The sequence below is a fragment of the Saccostrea echinata genome, unplaced genomic scaffold (genome assembly GCF_033153115.1).
Source record: "Saccostrea echinata isolate AGI-Se365-2 ecotype Australia unplaced genomic scaffold, CSIRO_AGI_Sech_v1 ptg000017l, whole genome shotgun sequence".
Taxonomy (NCBI): Eukaryota; Metazoa; Mollusca; class Bivalvia; order Ostreida; family Ostreidae; genus Saccostrea; species Saccostrea echinata.
Window position 1 is genome coordinate 7,834,654 of NW_026889766.1, and position 6,970 is coordinate 7,841,623.

The window sequence follows — 6,970 nt, forward strand, 5'->3', positions numbered from 1 at the left end:
ATACATGTACTATGAAAATGTGTTTCCAGACCTTTCTGAAAGATTTTCATGACTTTCAAAAGGAAAAACGGGGGAGGGGGGGGGGGTAGGAGGGTAAAATCACGACCTACTTAATGTTCGCTTTTCTGATAATTTACGGCGAAAATTGGAGATCAGTGTCGACCTTTTTTTTAAGTCGCCCAATACGCTGGTAGATAGAAAAAAATACGTAATATCTACTACGATGACATACCTTTGTTAACCTTATATCGTTTGTTATTATTGCTCTTAGTTGATCATACCACGAACAATTATCCAGTCATTGAATGAATAGCAAACTTTACTGGCCAACTACATTGTTACATTTTACTTCGAACACACTGTTCAGGTCAATCTACCATGTGATATTAATGGACTGCGACAAAAATGGTTTTATGAAAAAAATATAAAAATAGAAAGATGGCACGGGCGTTTGAAATTGTTATTACGTTGTTCACTATAAAAATGTACATAATGAAAGGTATCCCATACCACGTTAAAAATGGTTTGCAAAGAACACAATCGCTTCAAGGATAAGGAGAACGAACAATATCTCCTTTACATCACATAACCCGTGAACACACGTATCCTTGGCCAGGGAATCCACGTGACACTTGAATTCACCAATAGTACAATAAAGGAATACAGATGAAAATCACCTTACATTATGGCTTTGAGAAAAGCAGAATTCAACTTTAATTTTACAAATGATTTTTTTTTTATAAATGTGAGCATGGAAATAATAGATTAAAATGGATATAATTTTGAATGCATGGAAAAATGTTTATTGTGATTTTCTGATCGCCTGTAGATTTGGCTTTTTCCAGGCGTAAAATTCCTGTAGTATCTGTAATAACCCATAATGCAATTCAACTCCAGCTGATTTGTTGATCTTACATTACTTTGGAAATCGTTTGCATGTAAATTGTGTCTGATATGACGCCAAAAATATAGTTCCTATGCACATTTGTTCATCCAGAAAGAAATTTGAATACAAAACTGCAGAAAATAATGTCATACAGCATTCTAATTAAAGTTTAAATGGATTCTAGAGAGATTCAAGTATTAGTAGGGGTACTGAAGACAAGCTTTATTAATCTGTTTACATGATATCTTGATCATATTCTCATCACACTTCATTTTCTTTCGTCAAATATTTTATAAACAGTTATAACGTCATCCTTCGAAGTATTGAACCTCTGTGATATATATATATATATATATATATATATATATATATATATATATATATATATATATATATATATATATATATATATATATATATATATATATATATATATATATATGTGTGTGTGTGTGTGTGTGTGTGTTATTATTTTGCATGTCTTTTTAAAATCTTTATTGTGAATTTTAAAAGGTCTCAAACTAAAAAAAAATATATATAAAAAGTTAATTTTACGTCAAAATGCTTGCTGCGACATCATAACGTATCGCAGATTTCCTTACATATTCGCTTTAAGAGGGATCTTTCCTCCACGTGTAAAATTTACAAATATATTTAAAAAAATATGAAAATAATAGTAATAGATACTTCACTTTGGTACCCGTAAATGGTCAGTCTGTTTATTGTTTTTCGTCTCTTGCGAGATTTTATTTTTACTTTTTTAAATCACCTTATAGGGTTGAAGGGTTTCAAATATGAAACTTTACTCGGTGCTAAGGACTATTGGGCAATGATGGTTCTTCATCGTTCCATCGTATAATTGTGAAGATAAGGTTTTATGAAGATTTATAAATTACTTGCCGACATGCATTTTTCAGTTAAAGTTAAATTTAGAAAAAAAAAAGTTTGTAGGTTTTACTTCCTGGATTCAAAGCTATCAACATCAAACATGAACAGCTTTTGTTTGTTATTTTTTATTCTGAGAAAATTAATATTAATTGGAAATGTAGCAACTGCATTTGGTAAGAACAATTCCTTTCATCAAACTTACTTTCAGCCTAAGATTCCGTTTCCTGTTTATCTTTCTTTCAACTCTAATCTAAAAGGATAAGTAATCCTTAACCATGATTCTATGAATATTCAGTCACAGAGTCGTTGAAATTGACAAATGGATTTCACATCCTATCAACCGCGACATTCCATCAGACTCTACATGGAAAATTAAAGCTGAAACAAAACTGCACAAGATAAACTATATCAAATCGAAGGGAATATGAATCACTGCCTCTGAACAATTGATGAATAAAAATTAAACAACTTTACTAAACGGCACTTGAATTCCAGAAATTTCAATCGCCTTCTCTTTGGCGTGTGACTGCATGGGCTGACCAAATTTTTGATCTGCTACTGTTTTATTTTGCCATATTTTAAAATCATTCAAGCTCATTTGATATCACAGAACTTTTCAGCATCATTGTTGAAAGTGTTCAAATATAAACTAACCGCGTATATTCATTACTTGGGACTGTTAGTAACTGAACACTGCAAGCTAACTTATAAATGAAATAAATGGTAATAACGGACAGTATTCAATCTCAAAAGTCCATTATACAATTCAAATCAGTGGCAGAGCAAACACGCGTTATCAGTGCAAATATTGTAAACATTCAACGTAACACAAGCCATCTTCATGATTCTGCAGGCTCTAAGTTTAAACTTTGATTTAAAGATACGATACCTTGAAAAATGTAATCTCTTCTTTACCTACCAGCAGTTATGTATTTCTTTTCTAAAGTGATGTACGTTAAAAGACTGTAGAACATTGAAAAGAAAGATATTTTCTTGAATTATGTACCTCTTAAAACTGAAAAAGAAAAAAAAAAACATTTCAAATATATTGACGTTTAAATGGAAAACCATATTTTGTAAGACTTACGTTACTCAAGATTGGGAACTCGCTAGTTAATTATTGTTCATTTTATTTACAACTCTTCAAATTTTTATAAATTTTATACCGTTTGCAATAAATTTCTGAAGGGATTCTTATTTATTTAATGCACAATATTAGCTAAATTCTTCAAGCTTCATAATAATCGTGTGTTTCATTTGGAATAAACACAAGCTAATTATAGACGCTATTGTTTGGAGGTCACAGGACGAAACTCTAATATTCAGTCAACTGAAAGGTTATTGAAAGTCCACAGAAAGGTGACTGAATATCAGAGCTCTGCCATTCAGTGATTTCTTCAGACCTTTTCAGTGATAATATAGCCCACTGAATGGTGTAGGTTTATCCTCTGGGTTACTGCCTCTAAACTGACAACACGGCCAATGTATATACAACAATTATCACTATTGTAAGATAGGTAGAAAAAAAGTCATTCATTGAAAAGCTACTGTCTGGATAAGGGAGTCATTTTTCAATGAACTATTACGTTTTGTAGTAGAAATGGACCTCTGGATGCAGAACGCAAATTTCCGGATTAATGAACAGAATAACGTGGTGAAAAATCGCCCTCCCCAACCCCCCCCCCCAACCCCCCAAAAAAAATCGTCAAGAAGGTGCAACTTCCGGATTAATGGCTTTCGGATTAACGCGGCGCCACTGTATCTAGGTGAACTCATTCGGTTTTGATACAGATTTCTTTTTATTTTTTTTAACCAGCACGATAATTCTTCAATGTTTTGTGCGATGTAAGAAGCTTCAAACATGATCGTTTGATATATGAGAAAAAAAAATTCAATTACCCTATTATATGAACATGTAAGAATATTTCTGAATATATAATTCATAAACATGCATAAAACGCACATCATTCAAAGAATGAATAGCATTAACTGGCAAACAATCTGCTATAAGAATTTTAATAATGGAGTACCATTCTATGTCAGTGTATGAGGAACAATGTCATTTTCAAAGTATAATTTCTATCAAAATATTTATAATTTTTGGATTGGCTAAAAAGTACCAAAATCAAAGTAAAAATATCAGTTATTTTTACAGCAATTCTTATTATCTTTCACAAAATATATATAATGGACAAAACGGAATATCATATACATGTATATGTGTTACAACTCAGAATTTCCATATGTACTTGTAAAGAGAACTCCCCTCTCCCGACGATCTATAACCTCTGCATATTTTCATATGTTAATTCGATATATCGCAATGAACTTGAAATAAAATACACCACGGAGTTTAACACATCTCTTTCATATTTGGAAATTTTCCTAGAAAAAGACGTTAGCGGTAACCTAAACAGAAAACTTTATGATAAATGAGATTTAATGTTTTCTATCGACAACTTACCTTACTTATGCAGTTATACACCCTGCATGTATCATCTGCATAGAGGGTTTATATCTCACTGTTCATTCGATGACATGCTCTACGTACGATCAATTTTTAAAACGAGGTAAGGTATTAACCAGCAAGTTGATCAAGTAAGGATATCAACAGTCACGGATGAAGTCAACATTTCTCAAGTTCTTTGGTCGATACAATGATCATATCAGAAATTACAATCTATCATTAGGTCAAATGCTGACTAACGTTGTTCATACTAATTGTTAGGCCATATTTTGCGCACCGAATTTCTACGGATTTTTCCGTTTACCTGACCATGATAATGAACACAGGGTGGGTGTGACAGGTCGGTAGCCCTAACAAAAATTTATAGTAAACTGTAGTTAACTGTGATATTTTTTTTGTTAGGGCTAGGGGATGCTTACTCCTCCATGGCACTTGATCCCGCCTCTGTTTTGTAGGTCCATGTTTACTCTGCTTCCGATTTGTATTGTTTAAATGGACTTTGAGCCTGAACACTGTTCGTTATCTCCATATTTCATCTAAGTTATACTCTCGCTCCGTGATCGGGAGGTCGTGAGTTCGAATCTCGGCCACGACTGGCCTAAGTCGATAAAAAATGGGTAGCAACTGTTCCATCGCCATGCGCTCGGCACTTTGAAGTGAAAGTTGCGGGTCCTTCGGATGAGACCTTAAAAACCGAGGTCCCGTGTCGAGACAGGCCTTGGCACGATAAAGATCCCTCACTGCTCAATGGCCCTGAGTGCCGAGTAAAGATCAAAATTTGAAGCCCTTTGACGGTATGTGGTGACGTCTCTATATGAGCGAAAAATTCTCGAATGGGACGTAAAACAACAATCAATCAATCAATCAATCATCTAAGTTATTTTTACAAGGTACCCATGCCAGAAACCTGTAGGCAAAGGAAAAACTCTAATTGATTGAATTTTACATTTCTTGAATCAATTATTTCAGGAATTTATAATTGAATTCACAAAGATTCATACATATGTTAAATCTTATTTGTATTAATACTTGTATAGCGCCAGTTTTCCTTCTTAAGACAAAACATTGGACTTGATTGATTGCGTGGATATTTACACTTTGTGAACAACATTTTCTCAAAATAGAATTGATACATTTACATTTTTTACCTGAAAGCCAATAGATACTAATGTTAGAATTCAAATGTCTTTACAAACGCTTTATATCCAACAATATACTCTGTTTCTCTTTTACCTTAAATAGAAAAATATTCTGAAATAATGAAAAAAGGAAAAGTTGAATATTACCTCGAAGATAATTTATTTTTGGTTTTGAAAATAATTTTGATGAAGCCTGTCTGGGCTAAGAAAGCGTTGCTAGAATCCTACTTTTCTGTCACAGAAATAATTATTCCATGTAGTAAAATAGTGTGGTTAAAACGAAATGATTAGAATTCTTTGATCACACGTACAAAAAATTAAAGTATTGTATAGATTTCCTATGAACATTTTGTACATGTGATCAAAAATTTTACATCATTTCATTTAAACCCCACTATTTTAGCAGCACTTCCAAGTACTATACATATAGAACACAATCTTTCGATAAGGACAAAAATTATGTTTCAAAGTATGCAGCGTGGTGTTGAACTTTTGGATCTTTGTTGTTAATCCATTCGCTGTAAATTTGAAAGAAAAAGGGGAAGATAACGACCTGTGATCGATCTCAAAAATCTATTAACAATACTTGTCTATGAAGAGGGCATAAAACAAAGATGTCTGAAAAATCCAGAGGTTGGATCAGCTGCCTAGGAGGAGTAAGCATTCCCTGTCGATCAGCTAATGTTTGTATTGCCGTAAATTATCGTCATAGGTACATCACGTTTTAACAGTTTGAGGTTAGTATATATAGCGGGTTAACGTTGTTTCAATGAGGTAAATCGGACCTTTATTGTTACTTTGTTTTCATTCTGTCTTTTTCGTTAACTGTATAAAGAAATTCAACAACTCTTAAAATTCCAGGGGGGGGGGGGGGGTCCAAGCACCCTCCTCTGGGTCCGCCCCTGGAGTTTGATACCCACTTTTTAGTATCTAACACGTCAGGTTACCCGCGGCACTTCACGTCCGATTTCATGTACTCTTTGCCATAAAAACGATGCGGCAGAAACTGCAGTTATAATGGATGGTCTAGTGTAGATTATTGGAGATTTATCTACCACAGTAATCATGTAAGTCGCCCTCCATTAGTAGATATATTAAGCGACTGAAGTTAAAGATTCTTATATTTTGCCTGAAATGTCTGATAATAAAACCTTCTTGTTGATTTATTATCGACGTATAATTATCGAAATTTGATACAAACAAATCCCATTTATCTTTGAATTTATCTTTTTATCTTTACGCGGCTATGTTAAGGCTGTCCGAAGGCTAAATATGCATTAGAAATACGCTATAATATTTTGAGCTAGATTTTGATTTCAATTTGTAATCTATGCATACATGTGCAGCAAATTTGTGAAGAGAGTTTAATAACGTATCGAGAAAAAGCATATTTGTGATGTCACATGACTGTGTTGATCACGTGAGGAACACTTATAAAATTTCCTAATTGTTGCACAAAAATCCCATCGGCACAAGTGAAAAACAAAATTATTGAGAACAGTTTGTTACATAAATCAATTAACCATATTCTTGAGTACATATAAAGTGGTGGGGGCAAGTCTGAGTTTTCCTTCTTAAGAAAATATTTCA